This window comes from Macaca nemestrina, chromosome 7 (genome assembly GCF_043159975.1).
Source record: "Macaca nemestrina isolate mMacNem1 chromosome 7, mMacNem.hap1, whole genome shotgun sequence".
NCBI lineage: Eukaryota > Metazoa > Chordata > Mammalia > Primates > Cercopithecidae > Macaca > Macaca nemestrina.
In genome coordinates, this window is record NC_092131.1 from 21,718,601 (window position 1) to 21,743,136 (window position 24,536).

Consider the following 24,536-nt stretch of genomic DNA (forward strand, 5'->3'; position numbering starts at 1 on the left):
TATAAAACCATTAGATCTTCTGAGAACTCACTCACTATCATGAGAACAGCATGGGGGTAACCACCCCCTTGATTCAATTATCTCCCACCGGGTCCCTCCCACAACATGTGGGGATTACGGAAACTACAATTCAAGATGATTTGGGTGGAGACACAGCCAAACCATATCAGTCTACTACTTATCCATATACTTGGTATGTTTTATAAAATACTATTCAGTGCTTTATTCAAGAGTATCTTACTGAGATGACTCAGCTAACTTACTTACCCAGAACCTATCACCCTTTATGGGACTGATACAGTTAAATGTCAGGACTTGCTGAAGTAAGTACCACCCTAGTACTACACAGAAAAACTGAGCCACAACCAGAGTCTGTCTGGTTAATCTTAAACACAACAGAAACCTCCAGGGTAAAATCCTTTGCTTTGTATTATCTTAGTTTTCCTTCTAAAATTTTGGCATTTCAAAAAGCTTAGATACCAAAGAGTCTTCTCTAGATGTGTCATTATGAGAATATGTTTTCTTACTCTACTTAAAATTCTTTTATCTTCAGTAGTCAGAATTACTAAGGTAATACAATTCCTACTGAAAAGAAATTGAACCTAACTCTAAAAATTGAGGCACCTGTTCACAATTTATATTTATTATGGGCTTAAAAGAGAGCACTGTGATCAACCTATTTCATTTTCCCTGACCCTTCTTATGAGTCAAACTCTTTATATTACATGGATTGCTGACATTACTAAGGACAATTTAGAAATAGTATATACAGAGCCTAAGTTTGAAGCTTAAGGAATGATGAAATTCAAGAGAAATAGAAACCACTGTCTCAGTCAGTGAGCCATTTACCATTATGTGGCATTATCAATCAATGGAAAGTCAGCCAAGATATTCATTACATTTTTCTCATTATCAAAGATCACATAAAGAGGCTATATGATACTTTCCTAATCCCTAAATATGAGGTTGTTTTCTATTTCCTTCATAGTTTTATACATTGAACAATATGTTTGAAATATGATTGATTTCAACTGAGGAAATATCATTCTTCTGGTACTTTAGTGCTCATTGAAAATATATCCTAGGGGTTCTTTGGGTCAATGTAATCTATACTTCATGTCATTGAAGAACAAAAGTCATATTTTGATACTCACTGTCCCAGAAAGTGATTGTCCCATTGATGTTGTTTGAGAAATAAAAGTACCAGTAATTTCATGGGAGAGACTCTCTTGTTTCTAAGGGCAATGATCTGCCAGAAATTCAGTCTTTTCTCAGAATACATTAATTTACTGACCAAAAAAAAACAAAAAAAAAAATCATTTCTTTACAAGCTGTGGAGAACCAGTTAAGAAGATAATCCCACTGGAAATTTATAAACCAGCAAGTTAGAAGTGATTGTCGTAAGTATTCTTCTTCATCTGTTCATTATAAGAGTTCCCTGGCATACACAGTTAAGAGTGGAATTGCAGTAACAGTATCATACCTACAATCAGGTAAAAGCCTTCATTAAAAGGATAGAATCTATCAAGTTAGAATTCCCTTTTTTTCCCGAACATCAACTTCACAAATGGCTTGCTTCTACTTCCATAATATTCTCTTCTACTACTCTTAATGAATTGTCTCTTTCCTTTCTGAAGATAACAACTGTTCTTTGGATTTGAGGTTCTATCTATCTATCTATCTATCTATCTATCTATCTATCTATCTATCTATCCATCTATTTTTTTTTTCCAGAGAGGGTCTCACTCTGTCACCAAGGTTAGAGTGCAGTGGCATGAACAAAGCTCACTGCAGCCTCCATCTTCTGGGTTCAAGCAATTCTCCAGCAGGGACTATAGGTGCACATAACTACACCCAGGGAATTTTTTTTTTTTTTTTTTTTTTTTTTTTTTTTGCTTTAAGTTCTAGGGTACATGTGCACAATGTGCAGGTTTGTTACATATGTATACATGTACCATGTTGGTGTTCTGCACCCGTTAACTTGTCATTTACATTAGGTATATCTGCTAATGCCATCCCTCCCTCCTCCCCACTCCCCACTACACGCCACTGTGTGTGATGTTCCCCACCCTGTGTCCATGTGTTCTTATTGTTCAATTCCCACCTATGAATTTTTTTTTTTTTAATTTTAGTTAGAGACAAGGTTTCACTATGCTACCCAGGCTGGTTTTGAACCCCTGAACTCAAGCAATCCTCTCATCTAGGCTTCCCAAAATGTGGGGTTTACAGGTGTGAGCTGTAATTTACCATAGCTGGCCACAATCTACATTTTTTTTTTTTAAGAAGTACACTTTTTAAGTTAACCCCTTCTACCTTTTAACTCTTTCTTTGTGCCTTCTCTGCATTTGAACATATTTTAAAATTTTATTGCAAAAATCATTTGCTCCTTTTTACAGCTAGACTTTTTTCTCAATTAGGATAATATTCAGATTTATAGGACAGAAAATTCAAAATATGAGAGATTTAGCAGATAGAAATGTACTTCTCTCTTTTGAAGTGAAATTGGAATGCTGACAATCCAGGGCTGGTATTGCATCTCTGTAAAATTGTTAGGGAACTGTGTCCTTCCAATTCACTGCAGTCACAATGACAGGATGTGGTTCTCATCATCTTGGCCAAGAACAGCAGCTCCATATTCTGTCATTGCATTTCATTCCAGATAACAGGATGGAAGGCAGCACAAAGGAAGACGACCACAATCGGTGTTTGGCAGTGTTCTTTCAGGAGACTTTTTGGATGTCCTCGCCCAACATTTCTTCTTATAACTCAATGGCCAATTGTTGATTACAAAGCCATATACTCAGCTGAAAAAGAAGATGGAGAAGGAAATCAGTATTCCAGGTAACCATGGGGTTTGCCCAATATGGTGGATTGAGTTTCTAAGAAATAAGAGAAAATATGAAGGCAGTAACTATCATCATACGTCACTTTTCTGAAGATAATTTTTTACTTTTCCCTCCACCTCTCCTCTTTCATTCTCTCTCGGACATTCAGCCGCACTCGGTCATTGAAGCTGTTACTGCAAAGGTCACTGGTGATCTGTCAGTTACTATACCTCTCCATTCTCTTCCTGCCAACGAGTTTTCTCAGTAGCAGATAAGATAATTGATGATTAGCTCCTTCTTGAGAGAACATCTCTTGTGACTTGTCAAACATGATAATCCTTGGATATGCACATGTTTACTTTTTATCTGTCTCCTATAATGGCTCTTTATCTTTCCAAACTTTTAAAGTCAAAATTACCCCAGGGGTAGGATCTGGGCCCCTCTCTTCCCTCTACACTCTATCTCAGCATCATCTCTTTCATTTATGTGGTAGTATTTTATATATATATATACACACACACACACACACATAATATATATATTTTATGTATATATGTATGTGTGTGTGCATGTGTGTGTATATATATACATATACCAAAAAAAAAACCATGTGTACTTTTCTTAAGCTTCAAAAAGCTGCCTCCATGTTATCACAACTTTATTGACTCAGAGACACCTCAAACCAAAGCATTTTGCATAACATTCTCCCTTGGTCCAGCTAAACTGTATTTGAATCAGGTTTCTCAATTACAGTGTCTACGGTCCTGTGTTTTTCCTTTAAATAAGTTATCATAATTTTAAATTATGTATATATGTATGTATTTCTTTATTTAATATTTGTCCCATTCTTCTCAGCTCAAAACCCAAAAAAATGAGGACTGGTTCTTGCTCACCTTGCTATCGAAACCTCCAAGCAGAGGACCTGGCGCATGGTGTTACTCAGCAAGTATTTGCGGAATGATAAAATGATTTAACCAGTGACATAAAGCAAATTTCATGACGAGCTTCCACAGAACGTACACAGGGCACATGTGTCAGAGGTACTGTTTAAAGTCAGGTGCAGGAAATTATGCCATAGGGGAAGGAGTGAGAGCACTCAGCAGGACAGGAAAACGCCATCGTAAAAGAAAAATAAATAAGCTTTTTCCAGAGAATGGAATGAAATGTGTCTAATAAAATCATACAGGAAACAAAGATCGTGAAAAGGGCTTTTAGAAACATTGGCAGGTTGGGCAGCGAATGTTCTTATAAGGAGACACCGTGCTAGAAACTGAGTGTGGGAACACCCCGTACAACTTGGGTGAGAAGAGAGCCAGTAACTGAAGGCAAAGGGTTGGGGGCAGCCAGCATCCAATTTGGCTCCATCCAGAGCACTCACCAACTTGCTGTCAGAGGAAGGACTCGGGTGGACAAAATCATAGAACACGTTTGCAAGTTGCCGTAGTGTTCATTTCAAATATTCATAAACTGAAGTTGGAGTTTTTGTATTCAGTATGCTCATGCTCTAGAAAACTATGAAAACAACTTTTTTATTCCAAATGCCAAAATTGTAATCATAGCTAACATTGATTGGCAATTAACCTTTTTCTGGGAACTGTTCTGAGTGCTTTATTTGTATCAATATATTTAGTCCTTATAAAAACTTAATGAGGAAAGTAGTATTATTCTTCCCATTTTAAAATCAAAACTAGGACTGAAGCACAGAGAAGTTAAGAAATTTGCTTTTGGTCACACAGGTACAAGAAAAAAACTTTGAACACCAGCAGTCCTAATTCCACTAATTGGTCTCTTAATTATCATATTCTCTTAATGATCATATTTCAGAAGAAAACATTGAAGAACTAGAAATATTTTTAAATGCAAATATTAGAAGATCCTAACTTGTCATTCACATTATTCACCTGAGCAGCGATATAAAATTCACAGTAAAATGACATCTTCTAACTCCACAACTCCACTTTGTATAATACTGAATTTAACAAATAATAATTTAAATAAGGCTAAATATTTAAACAGCATCCCAGCCAACCAATAATTTTCATCAGCCTAATTAGCATGTCATAACTTTAAAATCTGTTTACGGAAATAAAACATACCGTCGTGAAACAAGAAGTAAGCAAGAGAGCATACCATAAATATTAAGAGGGTAGGCTATGTTATCATAAGAGGACAGTTACCACTGAAAGAATGAGAGAGACAAGATACTAATTCAAAAGAAGCCCATCTGGGCAGTCTTCACAGATGATGGAGAATTTTAGCTGGTTTAAATATGAGATAGATTTAGACACATCAAAAGAAAGAACAGGGTGGGGGATGAATACATTAATGATAACAGGGACTATTTCCATGAATGAAATAACAAAGAAAAGGACTCTTGGTTCTGAAGATGGACATTATCTCAGCTACCTTGGCTGCAAGGCAGCCCTGACCATAAGAAAATATGACAACTCTATTGATTTTTGTATTTTTCATTTATATGATCGCATGTGCATATTCCTCCTACCTTTGCAGATTTCATTAAAACACATATTATCAAAATGTTAATGAGTTTTACTGTTTTCAATGATAATTAGGCTAACCATATGCTGAGCCTATTTGCTCTTTTAGTTAAACTGCCTCCAGTGGGAGAGATGATCAGCAGGATTCAGAGACATGGCCATGACTGGGCGAAGGACATTGCCTATTCTTGTATCATGCTGGGAGATTTTCTCTTCCTTACCTGACCCCTGCCATTTTATCGTATCCAGTGAGAGGATATGTTGGCAATATAGGTTTGGTGATCATTTTGTGTTCAAATGTTCAAAAATTAACAATAATTTTTCTAATAATCTGCAAGATTTACTTAATCTCTCTTTATGATATTCTTTAATATTTCAAATTTCTAAAAAAGAGTTAGTCAATTATATTTTGTGAAAGAATTACAAAATGTATGCAACTTAAAATTTGAGCTGCATTTGTCTCCTTCACCGGAAAGTGGTTCCTGACGACAGGAACCTGGTCATCAATGTAGCCTCAACGTATACTCAAAATCTCAAAGGTCATTGATGACTATTTATATTGAATTCAAAATTAACCTAAGTAAAGGAAGGCAACAAAGATCTTAAAACTCTCAACATACTGCCCTTTTCAAAAGTAAGAGAAAAATATATAAAAATAAAGGGGAATTCAAATAAAATGAAGATAAATTTAGTGGCATCAATGTAAAGATGATATAAAAGAAGAATTAAAGTATAGAATGAGCTTGAAAACTGATTTAAATTTCTCATTTTTCAGAGAAATCAGAAACTCAGAGAGGAAAGTGACTTGCTCAAATGCACAAATATGTCTGCCATAACAGGGATTACAAATCAAGATTTCAAAACTCTTTGTCTGTTCAATGTGTCATCAAATGTATGCTGTGCTTTGAGCTTCAAGCATATGTAGTTTTTTTCACACCTGTTGAGATGGGAGTTGTATATTCCATCTGCTTTACCTGGGAATACTATGTGAGCAGTTTATATTTTCCTAGTTGCCTTTGATTTTGCACTCTGCATTCATTAAAATAATCCCATTTATAGATGCCCTCATCATCCCACATAACTGCCTTGTTCAAGTAACTTGACCCAGGTATAGAAATTGTATTTTTTATTTAATTTCCTCAGTCCCATCACTTATCTACCTACTTTTGTCCTCCTATCCCCATCCCTATTTATTTATTTTTATGAATACACAATAATTTTACATATTTATGGGTTATATGTGGTATTTTGATACACAAATACGATGTATAATGATCAAATCAGCATAATTAGGACAGCCATCACCTAACATATTTATCATTTTTTTGTGTTTTGAAGCATTTCAGATCTTTTCTTCTAGTTATTTTAGAATATACAGCAAATCATTGTTAACTGTCATCACCCTACTGTGCTATTGAACACTAGAATTAGTTTCTTCTAACTGTATGCTTGTATACATCAACCAACCTCTCTTCATTGCTGCTCTTCCCTAACAGCCTCTGGTCATCACTATTCTACACTCTACCTCTGTTAGATCAACTATTTTATGAATGACAATGGGTGCTTTCTGTGCCTGGTTTATTTCATTTAACATCACAAACCCTAGTTCCATTATGTTGCTGCAAATGACAGGATTATTTTTAAGGCTGAATAGTATACCATGGCTCAGATATACTACAATTTCTATCCATTCATCTGTCGATGGACACCCATGTTGATTCCATATCTTGGCTATTGTAGAGTCCTGTAATAAACATGGGTGGGGTGCACATACTTTTTTTTCATATACTGTTTTTCTTCTTTTGGATAAATACGGAGTAGTGGAATTGCTGGATCTTATGGTAGTCCTCTTTATAATATTTTGAGAAACCTCCCTACCGTTTTCCATAATGGTTGTACGAAGTTACATTCCCACCAACAGTGTCTAAGAGTTCACTTTTCTTTGCATCCTTGGCAGCATTTGATATTTTTGCCTTTTTGCTGATAATCACTCTAACTGGGCAAAATGTCTCATTGTGATTTTAATTTGCATAACCATGATAAGTAGCGATGTTGAACATTTTTTTATATACCTGTTTGCCATTTCTATGTCTTCTTTTGAGAAATGTATTTTCAGATTATTTGGCTACTTTTTTTTTGTTTTGTTTTGTTTTGTTTTGTTATTGTTGTTTTGAGACAGACTCTCGCTCTGTCTTCCAGCCTGGAGTGCAATGGCATGATCTCAGCTTGCTGCAACCTCCGCCTCCTGGGTTCCAGCATTCTCCTGCCTCATCCTCCTGAGTTACTGGGATTGCAGGCACGTGCCACCACACCTAGCTAATTTTTGTATTTTTAGTAAAGACAGGGTTTCACCATGTTGGTCAGGCTGGTCTTGAACTCCTGACCTCATGATCCGCCCACCTTTGCCTACATTTTAATGGAAAAATTTGGGTTTTCTTTTTGCTATTGTGTCACTTGAGTCATTTGTATATTCTGAATATTAGTCCATTGTCAGATGAATAGCCTGCAATATTTTCTCCCATTCTATAGGCTGTCTCTTCACTCTATTGATTGTTTTCTTTGCCTTATAGAAGATTTTTAGTTTAATATATTCTCATTCGTCTATTTTCGTTTTGTTTTGTTTCCTATGCTTTTGATGTGTTAGCCATAAAATCTTTGTCTAGACCAATGTCCTGAAGTATTTTCTCTATGTCTTTTTCTCCTACTAGGTTTATAGTTTGAGATCTTGTACTTTAATCTTGAATATATTTTGAGTTGATCTTTGTGTATGGTAAGAGGTAGGAGTCTAATTTCATTCTTCTGTATCTGAAGATACAGTTTTCCCAGCAACATTTATTTAAGAGTATATTTCCCCCAATGTATCTTCTCTGTCGAAACTCTTTTAGCTGTAAATAATGTAGATTTATTTCTGGGTTCTCTATTCTGCTTCATTGGCTTATATGCCTGTTTTTTTCTTTTTCTTTCTTTTTTTTTTTTTTTGAGACGGAGTCTCGCTCTGTCGCCTGGGCTGGAGTGCAGTGGCCGGATCTCAGCTCACTGCAAGCTCCGCCTCCCGGGTTTACGCCATTCTCCTGCCTCAGCCTCCCGAGCAGCTGGGACTACAGGCGCCCGCCACCTCGCCGGGCTAGTTTTTTGTATTTTTTTAGTAGAGACGGGGTTTCACCGTGTTAGCCAGGATGGTCTCGATCTCCTGACCTCGTGATCCGCCCGTTTCGGCCTCCCAAAGTGCTGGGATTACAGACTTGAGCCACCGCGCCCGGCCATGTGCCTGTTTTTAAACCAATATCATGTTGCTTTGATTACTACAGCTTTGCAATATGTTCTGAAGTTAGGTACTGTGATGCCTCTGACTTTGTACTTTTTGCTTAGTATTGCTTTGGTTATTCAGGGTCTTTTGTGGTTCTATACAAATTTTAGGACTTTTTTTCTATTTCTGTCAAGAATGTCACTGGTATTTTGACAGTAACTGTATTAAATCTGTAGATTACTTTGTGTAGTATTATCACTTTAACAATATTTTTTAAAATATATAAGCATAGGAGGTCTTTCCATTTGTTTCTTCACTCTTCAATTTCTTTCATTAATGTGTCATAGTTTTTATTGTAGAGGTCTTTTACCTCCTTATTTAAATTTATTCCTAGGTATTTTTATAGCCATTGTAAGTGGGATTGCTTTCTTGATTTCTTTTTCAGCTAGTTTATTACTGGTACATAGAAAAGCAACTGATTTTTGCTTATTGGTTTTATATACTGAAACTTTACTGAATTTATCCGTTTGATGACCTTTTTGGCAGTCTTTAGGATATTTTATATATAAGAAAATTTCTTTTTTTTTTTTTAATTTATTTATTATTATTATACTTTAAGTTGTAGGGTACATGTGCATAACGTGCAGGTTTGTTACATATGTATACTTGTGCCATGTTGGTGTGCTGCACCCATCAACTCGTCATTTACACCAGGTATAACTCCCAATGCAATCCCTCTCCCCTCCCCGCTCCCCATTATAGGCCCCGGTGTGTGATGTTCCCCTTCCTGAGTCCAAGTGATCTCATTGTTCAGTTCCCACCTATGAGTGAGAACCTGCAGTGTTTGGTTTTCTGTTCTTGTGATAGTTTGCTAAGAATGATGGTTTCCAGCTGCATCCATGTCCCTACAAAGGACACAAACTCATCCTTTTTTATGGCTGCCTAGTATTCCATGGTGTATATGTGCCACATTTTCTTAATCCAGTCTGTCACTGATGGACATTTGGGTTGATTCCAAGTCTTTGCTATTGTGAATAGTGCTGCAATAAACATACGTGTGCATGTGTCTTTATAGCAGCATAATTTATAATCCTTTGGGTATATACCCAGTAATGGGATGGCAGGGTCATATGGTACATCTAGTTCTAGATCCTTGAGGAATCGCCATACTGTTTTCCATAATGGTTGAACTAGTTTACAATCCCACCAACAGTGTAAAAGTGTTCCTATTTCTCCACATCCTCTCCAGCACCTGTTGTTTCCTGACTTTTTAATGATCGCCATTCTAACTGGTGTGAGATGGTATCTCATTGTGGTTTTGATTTGCATTTCTCTGATGGCCAGTGATGATGAGCATTTTTTCATGTGTCTGTTGGCTGTATGAATGTCTTCTTTTGAGAAATGTCTGTTCATATCCTTTACCCACTTTTTGATGGGGTTGTTTGTTTTTTTCTTGTAAATTTGTTTGAGTTCTTTGTAGGTTCTGGATATTAGCCCTTTGTCAGACGAGTAGATTGCAAAAATTTTCTCCCATTCTGTAGGTTGCCTGTTCACTCTGATGGTAGTTTCTTTTGCTGTGCAGAAGCTCTTTAGTTTAGTGAGATCCCATTTGTCAATTTTGGCTTTTGCTGCTGTTGCTTTTGGTGTTTTAGACATGAAGTCTTTGCCCATGCCTATGTCCTGAATGGTACTACCTAGGTTTTCCTCTAGGATTTTTATGGTATTAGGTCTAACATTTAAGTCTCTAATCCATCTTGAATTAATTTTCGTATAAGGAGTAAGGAAAGGATCCAGTTTCCGCTTTCTACTTATGGCTAGCCAATTTTCCCAGCACCATTTATTAAATAGGGAATCCTTTCCCCATTTCTTGTTTCTCTCAGGTTTGTCAAAGATCAGATGGCTGTAGATGTGTGGTATTATTTCTGAGGACTCTGTTCTGTTCCATTGGTCTATATCTCTGTTTTGGTACCAGTACCATGCTGTTTTGGTTACTGTAGCCTTGTAGTATAGTTTGAAGTCAGGTAGCGTGATGCCTCCAGCTTTGTTCTTTTGACTTAGGATTGTCTTGGAGATGCGGGCTCTTTTTTGGTTCCATATGAACTTTAAAGCAGTTTTTTCCAATTCTGTGAAGAAACTCGTTGGTAGCTTGATGGGGATGGCATTGAATCTATAAATTACCTTGCGCAGTATGGCCATTTTCATGATATTGATTCTTCCTATCCATGAGCATGGTATGTTCTTCCATTTGTTTGTGTCCTCTTTGATTTCACTGAGCAGTGGTTTGTAGTTCTCCTTGAAGAGGTCCTTTACATCCCTTGTAAGTTGGATTCCTAGGTATTTGATTCTCTTTGAAGCAATTGTGAATGGAAGTTCATTCCTGATTTGGCTCTCTGTTTGTCTGTTACTGGTGTATAAGAATGCTTGTGATTTTTGCACATTAATTTTGTATCCTGAGACTTTGCTGAAGTTGCTTATCAGCTTAAGGAGATTTTGGGCTGAGACAATAGGGTTTTCTAAATATACAATCATGTCATCTGCAAACAGGGACAATTTGACTTCTTCTTTTCCTAACTGAATACCCTTGATTTCTTTCTCTTGCCTAATTGCCCTAGCCAGAACTTCCAACACTATGTTGAATAGGAGTGGTGAGAGAGGGCATCCCTGTCTTGTGCCAGTTTTCAAAGGGAATTTTTCCAGTTTTTGCCCATTCGGTATGATATTGGCTGTGGGTTTGTCATAAATAGCTCTTATTATTTTGAGGTACGTTCCATCAATACCGAATTTCTTGAGCGTTTTTAGTATGAAGGGCTGTTGAATTTTGTCAAAAGCCTTTTCTGCATCTATTGAGATAATCATGTGGTTCTTGTCTTTGGTTCTGTTTATATGCTGGATTATGTTCATTGATTTGCGAATGTTGAACCAGCCTTGCATCCCAGGGATAAAGCCCACTTGATCATGGTGGATAAGCTTTTTGATGTGCTGCTGGATCTAGTTTGCCAGTATTTTATTGAGGATTTTTGCATCGATGTTCATCAGGGATATTGGTCTAAAATTCTCTTTTTTTGTTGTGTCTCTGCCAGGCTTTGGTATCAGGATGATGTTGGCCTCATAAAATGAGTTAGGGAGGATTCCCTCTTTTTCTATTGATTGGAATAGTTTCAGAAGGAATGGTACCAACTCCTCCTTGTACCTCTGGTAGAATTCAGCTGTGAATCCATCTGGTCCTGGACTTTTTTTTGGTTGGTAGGCTATTAATTATTGCCTCAATTTCAGAGCCTGCTATTGGTCTATTCAGGGATTCAACTTTTTCCTGGTTTAGTCTTGGAAGAGTGTAAGTGTCCAGGAAATTATCCATTTCTTCTAGATTTTCCAGTTTTTTTGCATAGAGGTGTTTATAGTATTCTCTGATGGTAGTTTGTATTTCTGTGGGGTCGGTGGTGATATCCCCTTTATCATTTTTAATTGCGTCGATTTGATTCTTCTCTCTTTTCTTCTTTATTAGTCTGGCTAGTGGTCTGTCAATTTTGTTGATCTTTTCAAACAACCAACTCCTGGATTCATTGATTTTTTGCAGGGTTTTTTGTGTCTCTATCTCCTTCAGTTCTGCTCTGATCTTACTTATTTCTTGCCTTCTGCTAGCTTTCGAATGTGTTTGCTCTTGCTTCTCTAGTTCTTTTAATTGCGATGTTAGAGTGTCAATTTTAGATCTTTCCTGCTTTCTCTTGTGGGCATTTAGTGCTATAAATTTCCCTCTACACACTGCTTTAAATGTGTCCCAGAGATTCTGGTATGTTGTATCTTTGTTCTCATTGGTTTCAAAGAACATCTTTCTTTCTGCCTTCATTTCGTTATGTACCCAGTAGTCATTCAGGAGCAGGTTGTTCAGTTTCCATGTAGTTGAGCGGTTTTGATTGAGTTTCTTAGTCCTGAGTTCTAGTTTGATTGCACTGTGGTCTGAGAGACAGTTTGTTATAATTTCTGTTCTTGTACATTTGCTGAGGAGTGCTTTATTTCCAATTACATGGTCAATTTTGGAGTAAGTACGATGTGGTGCTGAGAAGAATGTATATTCTGTTGATTTGGGGTGGAGAGTTCTATAGATGTCTATTAGGTCTGCTTGCTGCAGAGATGAGTTCAATTCCTGGATATCCTTGTCAACTTTCTGTCTCGTTGATCTGTCTAATGTTGACAGTGGAGTGTTGAAGTCTCCCATTATTATTGTATGGGAGTCTAAGTCTCTTTGTAAGTCTCTAAGGACTTGCTTTATGAATCTGGGTGCTCCTGTATTGGGTGCATATATATTTAGGATAGTTAGCTCTTCCTGTTGAATTGATCCCTTTACCATTATGTAATGGCCTTCTTTGTCTCTTTTGATCTTTGATGGTTTAAAGTCTGTTTTATCAGAGACTAGTATTGCAACCCCTGCTTTTTTGTTCTCCATTTGCTTGGTAAATCTTCCTCCATCCCTTTATTTTGAGCCTATGTATGTCTCTGCGTGTGAGATGGGTCTCCTGAATACAGCAGACTGATGAGTCTTGACTCTTGATCCAGTTTGCCAGTCTGTGTCTTTTAATTGGAGCATTTAGTCCATTTACATTTAAGGTTAATATTGTTATGTGTGAACTTGATCCTGCCATTATGATATTAACTGGTTATTTTGCTCGTTAGTTGATGCAGTTTCTTCCTAGCCTCAATGGTCTTTACATTTTGGCATGTTTTTGCAATGGCTGGTACCGGTTGTTCCTTTCCATGTTTAGTGCTTCCTTCAGGGTCTCTTGTAAGGCAGGCCTAGTGGTGACAAAATCTCTAAGCATTTGCTTATCTGTAAAGGAATTTATTTCTCCTTCACTTATGAAACTTAGTTTGACTGGATATGAAATTCTGGGTTTAAAATTCTTTTCTTTAAGAATGTTGAATATTGGCCCCCACTCTCTTCTGGCTTGTAGAGTTTCTGCCGAGAGATCTGCTGTTAGTCTGATGGGCTTCCCTTTGCGGGTAACCCGACCTTTCTCTCTGGCTGCCCTTAAGATTTTTTCCTTCATTTCAATTTTGGTGAATCTGGCAATTATGTGTCTTCGAGTTTCTCTTCTCGAAGAGTATCTTTGTGGCGTTCTCTGTATTTCCTGGATTTGAATGTTGGCCTGCCCTACTAGGTTGGGGAAGTTCTCCTGGATGATATCCTGAAGAGTGTTTTCCAACTTGGGTCCATTTTCCCCCTCACTTTCAGGCACCCCAATCAGACGTAGATTTGGTCTTTTTACATAATCCCATACTTCTTGCAGGCTTTGTTCATTTCTTTTTCTTCTTTTTTCTTTTGGTTTCTCTTCTCGCTTCATTTCATTCATTTGATCCTCAATGGCTGATACTCTTTCTTCCAGTTGATCGAGTCGGTTACTGAAGCTTGTGCATTTGTCACATATTTCTCGTGTCATGGTTTTCATCTCTTTCATTTCGTTTAGGACCTTCTCTGCATTAATTACTCTAGCCATCAATTCTTCCACTTTTTTTTCAAGATTTTTAGTTTCTTTTCGCTGGGTACGTAATTCCTCCTTCAGCTCTGAGAAATTTGATGGACTGAAGCCTTCTTCTCTCATATCGTCAAAGTCATTCTCCATCCAGCTTTGATCCGTTGCTGGCGATGAGCTGCGCTCCTTTGCCAGGGGAGATGCGCTCTTATTTTTTGAATTTCCAGCTTTTCTGCCCTGCTTTTTGCCCATCTTTGTGGTTTTATCTGCCTCTGGTCTTTGATGATGGTGATGTACTGATGGGGTTTTGGTGTAGGTGTCCTTCCTGTTTGATAGTTTTCCTTCTAACAGTCAGGACCCTCAGCTGTAGGTCTGTTGGAGATTGCTTGAGGTCCACTCCAGACCCTGTTTGCCTGGGTATCAGCAGCAGAGGCTGCAGAAGATAGAATATTTCTGAACAGCGAGTGTACCTGTCTGATTCTTGCTTTGGAAGCTTCCTCTCAGGGGTGTACTCCTCCCTGTGAGGTGTGGGGTGTCAGACTGCCCCTAGTGGGGGATGTCTCCCAGTTAGGCTACTCAGGGGTCAGGGACCCACTTGAGCAGGGAGTCTGTCCCTTCTCAGATCTCAACCTCCCTGTTGGGAGATCCACTGCTCTCTTCAAAGCTGTCAGACAGAGTCGTTTGCGTCTGCAGAGGTTTCGGCTGAGTTTGTTATTGTTTACTGTGCCCTGTCCCCAGAGGTGGAGTCTACTGAGACAGGCAGGTTTCCTTGAGCTGCTGTGAGCTCCACCCAGTTCGAGCTTCCCAGCAGCTTTGTTTACCTACTTAAGCCTCAGCAATGGCGGGCGCCCCTCCCCCAGCCTCGCTGCTGCCTTGCCGGTAGATCACAGACTGCTGTGCTAGCAATGAGGGAGGCTCCGTGGGTGTGGGACCCTCCCGGCCAGGTGTGGGATATGATCTCCTGGTGTGCCTGTTTGCTTAAAGCGCAGTATTGGGGTGGGAGTTACCCGATTTTCCAGGTGTTGTGTGTCTCAGTTCCCCTGGCTAGGAAAAGGGATTCCCTTCCCCCTTGCGCTTCCCAGGTGAGGCAATGCCTCGCCCTGCTTCAGCTCTTGCTGGTCGGGCTGCAGCAGCTGACCAGCACCGATCGTCCGGCACTCCCCAGTGAGATGAACCCAGTACCTCAGTTGAAAATGCAGAAATCACCGGTCTTCTGTGTCGCTCGCGCTGGGAGTTGGAGACTGGAGCTGTTCCTATTCGGCTATCTTGCTCCGCCCCATATAAGAAAATTTCTTCTGCAAGGAAGGACAATTTCACTTTCTCTTTTTTAGTTTGAATGCTTTTATTTCCTCTTCCTTGAGTGTTCTCATTAAGACTTCTAGTAGAATGTTGATTAAAAGTGGTAAAAGTGGGCATTCTTGTTCTAGTTCCCATTTAGTAGTATATTAGCTATGGGTTTGTCATATATAGGCTTTATTAGATTGAGATATGCTTCTTCTATGCCTCAATTGTTGAGAGCCCTAATTATGAAGGAAAGTTGAATTTTATCAAATGTTTTTCTCTGTGTCCGTTAAAATTATAATGTGGTGTTGTAATTCGTTCTGTTAATGTGATGTGTCACATATTGATTTGCGTTTGTTGAATTATTCTTGCATCCCTGGGATAAATCCCACTTAATCATGATATAGTCTTTTTAATTGTTGTTGGATCTGGTGTGCTAGTATTTTGTTGACGATTTTTAAATCTATGTTCATAACAAATATTAGCCTTTGTTTCCTTTTTTGGTTTTGTTTGGTCCTTGTGTGCTTTTGGTATCAAGGTCATTTTGACCTCTTAGAATGATTTAGGAAGAAATTCTTCCTCATCTCTTTTTGGGAATAGTTTGAAAAGAATTGGTATTAGTACTTCTTTGTAAGTTTGTTGGAATTCAGTAATAAATGTATCAGTACTGGGCTTTTCTTTGTTGTAAAACTTTTTATTACAGATTCAATCTTGTTACTCATTATAGGTCTGTTCAGGTTTTTTATTTATTCCTGGTTCGATCTTGGTGCTTGTATACGTCTGGGAATTTATTCACTCTCTCTAGGTTTTACAATTTGTTAGTGCATAATTGTTCACAAAAGTTTGTAGTGAGTCTTTGAATTTCTTTGGTATCAGTTGTAATATCTCCTTCCTTATGTCTGATTTTATTTGTTTAGGTCTTCTTACTTATTTCTTGGTTAGTATATTTAGCAGTTTATCAATTTTATCTTTTTGCAAAACCAACCTTTCGTTTTGTTGATTCATTGTATTTTTTAAAGCTTATTTTGTTTAGTTCTGTTCTGATCTTTACTCTTTCTTTCCTTCTACTAATTTCAGGTTTAGTTTATTGATTTTTCTAGTTCCTTGAGGTGCGTCCTCAGGTTGTTTATTTGAAATATTTCTAGTTTTCTACGTAAGGGTTTATTGCGAAACTTCTCTCTTAGTGCTGCTTTTGCCATATCCCATGGTTTTGGTATGCTGAGTTTCTATTTTCGTTGCTTTCAGGAAATGTTTTAATTTTTTTCTTAATTTCTTCATTGAGCAAATGATCATTCAGGAGCATGTGTTTAATTTCCATGTATTTGTTCAGTTTCCAAAATTCTATTTATCATTGATTTCTAGTTTTACTTCATTGTGGTCTGGAACGATACTTAGTGTGATTTCTATTTTTTAAAATTTGTTAAGACTTGCTTTGTGGCCTAACATATGGTCTGTTCTGGATGTTGTTCTGTGTGCTAATGAAAAGAGTGTGTATTCTGCAGCTGTTTAATTGAATGTTCTGTAAATGTCTGTTAGGTCCATTTGGCCTATAGTGAAGAGTGAGTCCAACATTTCTTTGTTGATTTTCTGTCTCCGTGATCTGTCCAGAGTGAAAGCAGAGTGCCAAAGTCCCCAACTGTTATTGTGGTGAGGTCTCGATCTCTCTTTAGTTCTGATAATACTTTATGCATATATCTGGGCACTCCAGTATTGGACATTTATATTTACACTTTTTACATCCTCTTGCTGAATTGGTCTCGGTCATTATATAATGACCTTCATTGTCTTATTTTATTCGATTATAGTCTATTTTGTCTAGTATAAGTTTACTTACTGTTAGAACTTTTGACTTCTCTTTGTGTGGAATGATGTTTTCCATCCTTTTACTTTCAGTCTATTTGTGTCTTTACAACTGAAGTGACTTTGTGTAAAAAGCATATAGTTGGGTCTGGATTTTTTTTTTAATTATTATTTTTCCATTCAGCGCATCAACCCATCTATATTTTTTAATTGAGGAATTTTAATCATTCATATTCAAAGTTGTTATTGATAGGTAAGGACTTACTTTGGTCATTTTGTTTATTGTTTTTGATTGTTATAGGTATTCTTTGTTATTTTTCTTCTCTTTTTTGTTTACCTTTATAATGTGGTGGGTTTTTGTTGTGATAATGTTTGACTCTTTTCTCTTTTTCATTTATGTAAATTATGTAACATTTCTGTTCTAGAGAGTTTTGTACTTTCATGGGTTTTCAAGATGGTAGTATTGTCATTCCATATGCAGGAATCCCTTAAGCACTTCAAGTATAAACATGTTAAATTTTGATTAAAACCAATTTATCAATCCTTTTTATTTATGGATGATGATTCTTTGTCTTACCTAAGAATTCTTGAACACTCTTAAGAACACACAGATTTTCTCCTAAATTTTCTTCTGAAACACTTTTAGCTCTTATATTTAGGTTTATAAATCAGTTAATTATTGTAAAGTAATAGTGGAAGTTCATTTTTGCCCACACAAACACACAGTTGTTCCATTATCATTTGTTAGAAAGACCTTTTTTTTTTTTTCATTGAACCGCCTTTGAACTTTGTTAAAATCAAGTTGTGATGGATTCAGTATCTGTTCATTAATCTATGTGTCTATTCTTATCCCAAGATTGCACCATGACTATTGCGGTCCTATAGTTTTATATTAAATCTTGATATAAGGTAGTAAATATCCTTCACTTTGCTCTCCTTTTAAAAAATTGCATTGAGTATCCTTTACCACTTACTTTGCTGTATAATTTTTTTATTGTGATTTCTTTTTTGAGGTAACAGATCTCTTAAGATATAATTAACATACTATAAAAGTCACCCATTTGAAGTGTACAACTATCACCACAGTCAACTGTAGGACATTGTCATGACCTCAAAAAGAAACCCCATATTTATTAGCTATCATCCCCAACTTTCCTATTCTCCCAGCTTTAGGCAAGCACCAAGGTACTTTCCATCTCTGTAGACTGGCCTATTCTGGATATGTCACATAAATGGAATCATGTAATATGTGGTCTTTTGTGACTTGTTTCTTTCACTGCAAACATTTCAGTATAATGTTTTCAAGGTACATCCATGTAGTAGCATGTACTACTACTTCTTTTTTATGGACAAATGATTTTCCAGTTTATGAATATACACATTTTGCTTATCCATTTATCCATTCATAGACATTCAGATTTTTCCACATTTTAGCTAGTATGAATAATGCTGCTATGAACATTTCTGTGTAAATTTTTGTGTAGACATGTGTTTTAATTCAATTTTAAAATCAGCTTGTCAATGTTTACCAAAAAGAAAAAAAGTAACTGGGAATACATTGAATCTGTGGTTCAATTTGGGGAAAATTAACATCTTAACAATACTGAGCTTTCCAATTCATGAACGCAGTATATTTCTATATTTATTTAGGTCTTCTTTAATATCTATCAACAGAGTTTATATTGACAGAGTTTTCACAGTACAGTTGTTGTGCAAATATTTTTAAATGTATCCCTATTTTCATGTTTTGATACCATCTTATATTAAATACTTTTTAAAATTTCTAATGATTTGTTATTAGTACGTAGAAATATTATTGATGTTCAGTTATTTACTGTATGTCCTGCAATCTTGCTAAAAATCACTCTCTGGTAGTTTTTTGTTTACTTGTTTTTTGAATGTTTGTTACGCTATTTGATGTGATCATTCCTGTTATCTGTGAGTAAAGAGGTTTACTTCATTCATTCTTTGTTTTTTCTTACAGCAATTACTGGGACCTCCAAACAACGTTGAATAAAAGAGAAAAAAGGGGGTATCCTTGCCTTGTCCTTAATCTCAAGAGGAAAATCTTCTGTCTTTTACTATTAAGTATACTCCCTGTAGATTTATAGATACCTCTTATAAAGTTGAGAAAGTTCTCTTTTATTTTAGTAGGCTTTTATTATGAATGAGTATGGTCAAATACTTTTTCTACATTTATAGATAGGCTCATATGATTTTTCTTCTGTTTTCCTTCATTAATTTTGTGACCTGCATTAATTAATTTTCAAATACTAAAGTAACTTGCATTCCTGATATAAATTCCATTTGGTTATGATGTGTAATTCCTTTCATATAGTACTGCATTTGATTTGCTCATATTTTGTTTAGAATTTATATACCTATGCTTATGACATTATTGGTGTATACTACTCTTTCCTTGTAATGTCTTGATCAAGTGTTACAAGAACATGAACTTTACAAACAGGGGTTGACAAATATATTTTTATTCTGAATAATTTGTTGTAAAATTTATATTATTTCTCCCATAAATGTTGAATAGATTTTGCATATGAAAGCATTTGGGCTAAGAGTTGTCTAAGCCAAAGTTCTGAGCTTAGAGTGATTTAACATATAGAGTGGGCTATGGTAAACAGATTTAATATATAGAGTGAGCTAGGGTAAACAGAATGGTGGCCTCACACAAATGTCTACATCCCCATTTCCGCAACTTGTGAATGAGCTACTTTTTATAGCAAAGTAGAATTATGAGACCAATTATAGTATTAACCAGCTGATTTTAAGATAAGGAGTTTATCTTGGATTATCTGGAAAGGCTCAATGTAATCACATGTGTCCTTAAATGTAGAATAAGAAGATAGAAAAGCCAGTATCAGAGAGATGCAATTCAAGAAAGGCTTAATTGGTCATTGCTGGCTTTGAAGATAGACAAAGGGACCATGAGTCAAGTAATTCAGATGCTCTCTAGAAAATGGAAAAGGCAAGAAAGTTTTTTCCCTAGTGTCTCTAGAAAAAAGGCAGTCTGGATGACACCTTGATTTTAGTCCAGTGAGACTCATTTTAGGTATTGACCTACAGAACATAAGACAAATTTTTGTGTAGTTTCAAGTCACTAGGTTTGTGGTAATTTGTTACACCAGCAATAGGAAACTAATACAAGAATTATTTATATTTTCTATTCATTATTATACAATTGCATTGGTAATTGCATTGGTAATTGCATTTTCTCAGCCATTATTCATTTCATTTAAGTTGAAAAATAGACATAAATTTATTTGTAGTATTTATTCAATTTTTAATCTCTAGAGTATGAAATGGTATCCCTGTCTTCATTCTCAATATTGGTAACTTATATTTTCCCTTTTTTTTTTTATCTTGAACTATCTAGCTAGACTTTTATATATACTTTTTAAATTTTTCAAAGAATTACCTTTTTTTAATTGATTTTTCTATAGCATGAGTTATTTCTATTTTTTGTTCATTATTTATGTTTTTCTTGAGTGTAATTTAATATTATTTTTTTGTACTTCCCAAAGATGAAAGTTTGTATCTTTTACTTTAGGTTATTATTCTTTCTACTATAAGAATTTAAAGTCACATGTTCCAAAATAAAGCACTGCTTTAACTGTATTCCACTAATTTTGATGAGTTGCACTTTCATTATAATTTCGTTAAAAAATACTTGCTAATTGCTCATAAGTTCTTTAGAAATGAATTAATTAGTGTCTAAATGTTTGGTTCTTTTCAAAACATTGTTAAGGCTATGTTTCCTGTTACAACTTTATAGTGGTCAGAAAACTTATTTTATTTTTATTTTGTTTTTGAAATGTATTGAGATTTGTTTATAGCCCATAATATGGTCTATCTTGATGAACTTTCTACATGAGATTGGAAAAAATATTCATTCTGCAGTTGGTGGGTGCTATGTTCTATAAATAAAAACTAGGTTAAAGGAGTTGGTAGTGTCATTTTCATCTTTCATATCTTTACTGATTCTTTGTCTAGTAATGTATTCATTATTGAATGAGAAGAGTAAAAGTCAACAACTGTAATTGTGAATTTCTATACATCTCTTTTAACTTCTTACAGTTTTTGTTTCACTACATTTGATAATATTTTATTGGGCTCAGATATTTATAACTACTATACTTTTAAAATATATCCATCCTATTTTTGTTTCTAACATGTATATCTTATAGACAGGATAAAATCGATCCTTTTAAAATTCTACTTAGCAATCTTTTCCTGGTATAATTACGATGATGATTTTATTTGGGTCTTCTAACTGCTATTGGTTTTATATCTGTCTATGTCTCTGTGTGTATGTGTGTCTGTGTGTGTGTGTGTGTGTGTGTGTGTGTGTCCTTTTTGGGGATTAACAAACTTTTTAATGCTTTATTTTAATTACTCTATCAGATTTCTAGATATAATATTATTGTATTATTTTTAGTGGTTGCTGCAGGAATTGCAACATATAACTTTAATTTATCCCAAGTTAATGTCTTAAATTAGGCAAGGACTGCATACATTTGTGTTTGTATATCTACTTTATTTTTATTTCTTCAGGTCTAAGATAAAATTTATATTGAAGAATTATATTCAAAAATATAAAATTAAACTCAATCCAAATTTACTTACATGTATCATATAATAAATTTCTGAAGTTAATAACGATAAATTACAAAACTCAGAGAAACCATACATATCTTTGCTATTTTTATTTTATTTTATTTTTCAGACGAAGTCTCACTCTATCGCCGAGGCTGGAGTGCAGTGGTGCGATCTCGACCCACTGCAATCTCTGCCTTCTGGGTTCAAGAGATTCTGCTACCTCAGACTTCCAAGTAGCTGGGATTATAGGCATGCACTCCCACACCAGGCTAATTTTTGTACTTTTAGTAGAGACGGGGTTTTGCCATATCGGCCAGACTGGCCTTGAAGCTTTGCTATTTTAGCAACTTGAAAATATGTTAAAAATGCAAATATTAGAATTAATACAGGATATCGGATACAGGCTACCAGCAGCCATGCCAAAAACCCCTAAATTTGACACACACACACACACACACACACACACACACACACACACACACCACTGCTTATAATCAATGCAATGAGTCACAAAGATCAACATTGGCAGTTTAATAAGACAATTACAGTCTATTATCAAGTAGGAATATAAAAAATGCACAACTTATGGTTGTGAACAAATGCTTGATAATTTTTGAATTACTAAAACATTAACCATTGAAATATATTTCTTTTTAGACTAAGAAGAAGAAGGCAACCTCATGTATTTTTAGCAAAGAATTTTGTCGCAGCACTTTTCCTTAGTTCAGCTAAAGATGGAGTCCTTGTTCCACCGTCACGAAAATTTAGGCTTAGGCTTGAAGACTATTTGAAGAGTGAGAAAAATGGGATTTGTTAGGCATAAAGAAAAAAAAAAAGTCAGAGTCTGTGCTTCCTGCCCTTGGCGTTCGCTCCTCACAGATTAAATCCCAGATTACACACAGGAAGAGGAGGGGCCAGGCTCCTCCCGTTTGCGGATGACCGGGACTTCTGTGGCTCCACCTCAGTGCTCAGGCAGATTGGAGTTTTGCCAGGGAACTCTTCCCTCCTGGTTGTCTCAATTTGATCCTTTCTTCATTCTTTAAGATTAGAAACAGGCAAATATTTGAATCCTTTTCATTCTTACATAATATATTAACTTATTGCTTACCAAAAATAGAAAAAAAAATTATCGTTTACCTATGCAAATATAATTATGCATTTATATAATGTATAACGCTTTACTCAAAATATTTTGATTTTTTATTTCTTTATTCTAGCAATCATTGAAATATAGCAATACTAGTTTAACTTTCAACAACAGAGAACACATCGATTTGTGCTAAGCCTGATTAAAAACTTAAATTCATTTTCAATTAAAACAACCCGACTTTACTAAAGAATAATTACCATCTAAAAAAAGGACAGAAAAGGCCATTGTTTTGTGTTCTCAAATGTGTTAAACAACTCTTGATAATAAGAAGAATTTAATGAGCCAATATGTGTGAAATCACTGTTTTAAACGACAGGAATTTAAAATACTATGTTGAATTGTCATTCCGAGTAAAGCAAATGAGCTATCCGCTTCGTTTTGTATGGCTTTTAGTTCAGTTTTTATATGTGTCTTTTGAAGTAGGCAGGCAGTTTTTGCTAACCTGGTTTTATAGATGAGGAAACTGAGAAATACAGTCATACAATTAATAACCTATAGAGTGAGGCTCAATTACAGATGTTTGACCCTGAGTCCATTGCTTTTTAACAGACTTACATAGATTCAACTGAAAAATAAATTCTCTTGATTTCGACTTTAATCTCACCCAATATTGAAGAAGTCCTTTATAGAATCAGAAGGCAGCAACAATCTCATTAACTAGCTCTGCAAGACAGAAAAGCTCCTGGGCAGTTTTCATGCTGATCAGAAACATGCTAACCAAAATAAAAAGCATCAACAACAGAGGAGGGAAAACAGGAAGGAATAACAATAGACTAAAGTCAAAGGAAAAGAAGCCCTACCTGGGGAGAGTTTTGAAGATCAAGTTCAATACGGGTGAGAAGTTGCTAGTACATAGGAATGATACAAATAGTGCTGCCCAGTCAATGTTTCTGATAAGTTAGACATGTTTTAAAAATTAAAATAATAATAATAATAACAACATGTTTGGTAGTTTAGAGGAGCTCTGTGTTTAGTTGGCACATTGGATATATGTTGACATTATACCCAATGTAAGTATATATCTGCTGGGGTAGGATATGTTCTGGGAGATGAGGAGAAATCAATGGGCATATTTTTAAAGGCTAATTTGTGTTTTGCTGGTTTCCTCTAAACAGGGTGGAGGCAGTCAGAAGGCCACTGATCAAGGCCTTTGGGTAGTCTGCAATTTAATTAAGACCAAATTACAAATTCTAATTACCTGGCACCAAAGAAGCCAATGTGTGAATGTTTGTCTAGTATTCAATACACTATTCAAGGGCTTCTCTTCTTGGATTCAGCTAGTCTCTCATCAGAAACAGACATGAAAAGATTTTATGTTAATCAATTTTCTCATCCTTGTTGAATTAAAAATATAAATGACGCAAGTCTGAAAAACATAAAATGTAAGCCAGTTAAAACATTATCTTTATAAAGAAAATTACATTTATAATTGTAAATTGACTTTCTCATTTTGTATTTAAGAAAGCAAAAGACGGAAGATTAACATGTATTGACTATTATATTACCAAACATTTGGCTAGAAACTTAAGAGGTCTGTTCTTTTATTAAAATAACATCAGAAATGTATGTGGTAGGGATGAGAAAATTGAGTATTGGAGTAGATATGTACACTAAAAAATATTTAGCCAAGATTTACACCCCAAAGACATCTACCTTCAA

The 24,536-nt window shown here is 35.7% G+C and overlaps 1 long non-coding RNA gene across 1 annotated transcript; it reads right to left on the bottom strand.

Moving 5' to 3' along the window:
• Window positions 1–22,243: 22,243 nt before the first annotated feature.
• On the bottom strand, window positions 22,244–24,238 carry LOC105467599 (uncharacterized). Its single transcript, XR_979004.2, has 4 exons — window positions 24,076–24,238; window positions 23,678–23,767; window positions 23,482–23,540; window positions 22,244–22,764 (listed from the first exon to the last, which is right to left on the bottom strand). It is a non-coding gene; the product is annotated as an uncharacterized lncRNA (long non-coding RNA).
• Between the last annotated feature and the right edge of the window lie 298 nt (window positions 24,239–24,536).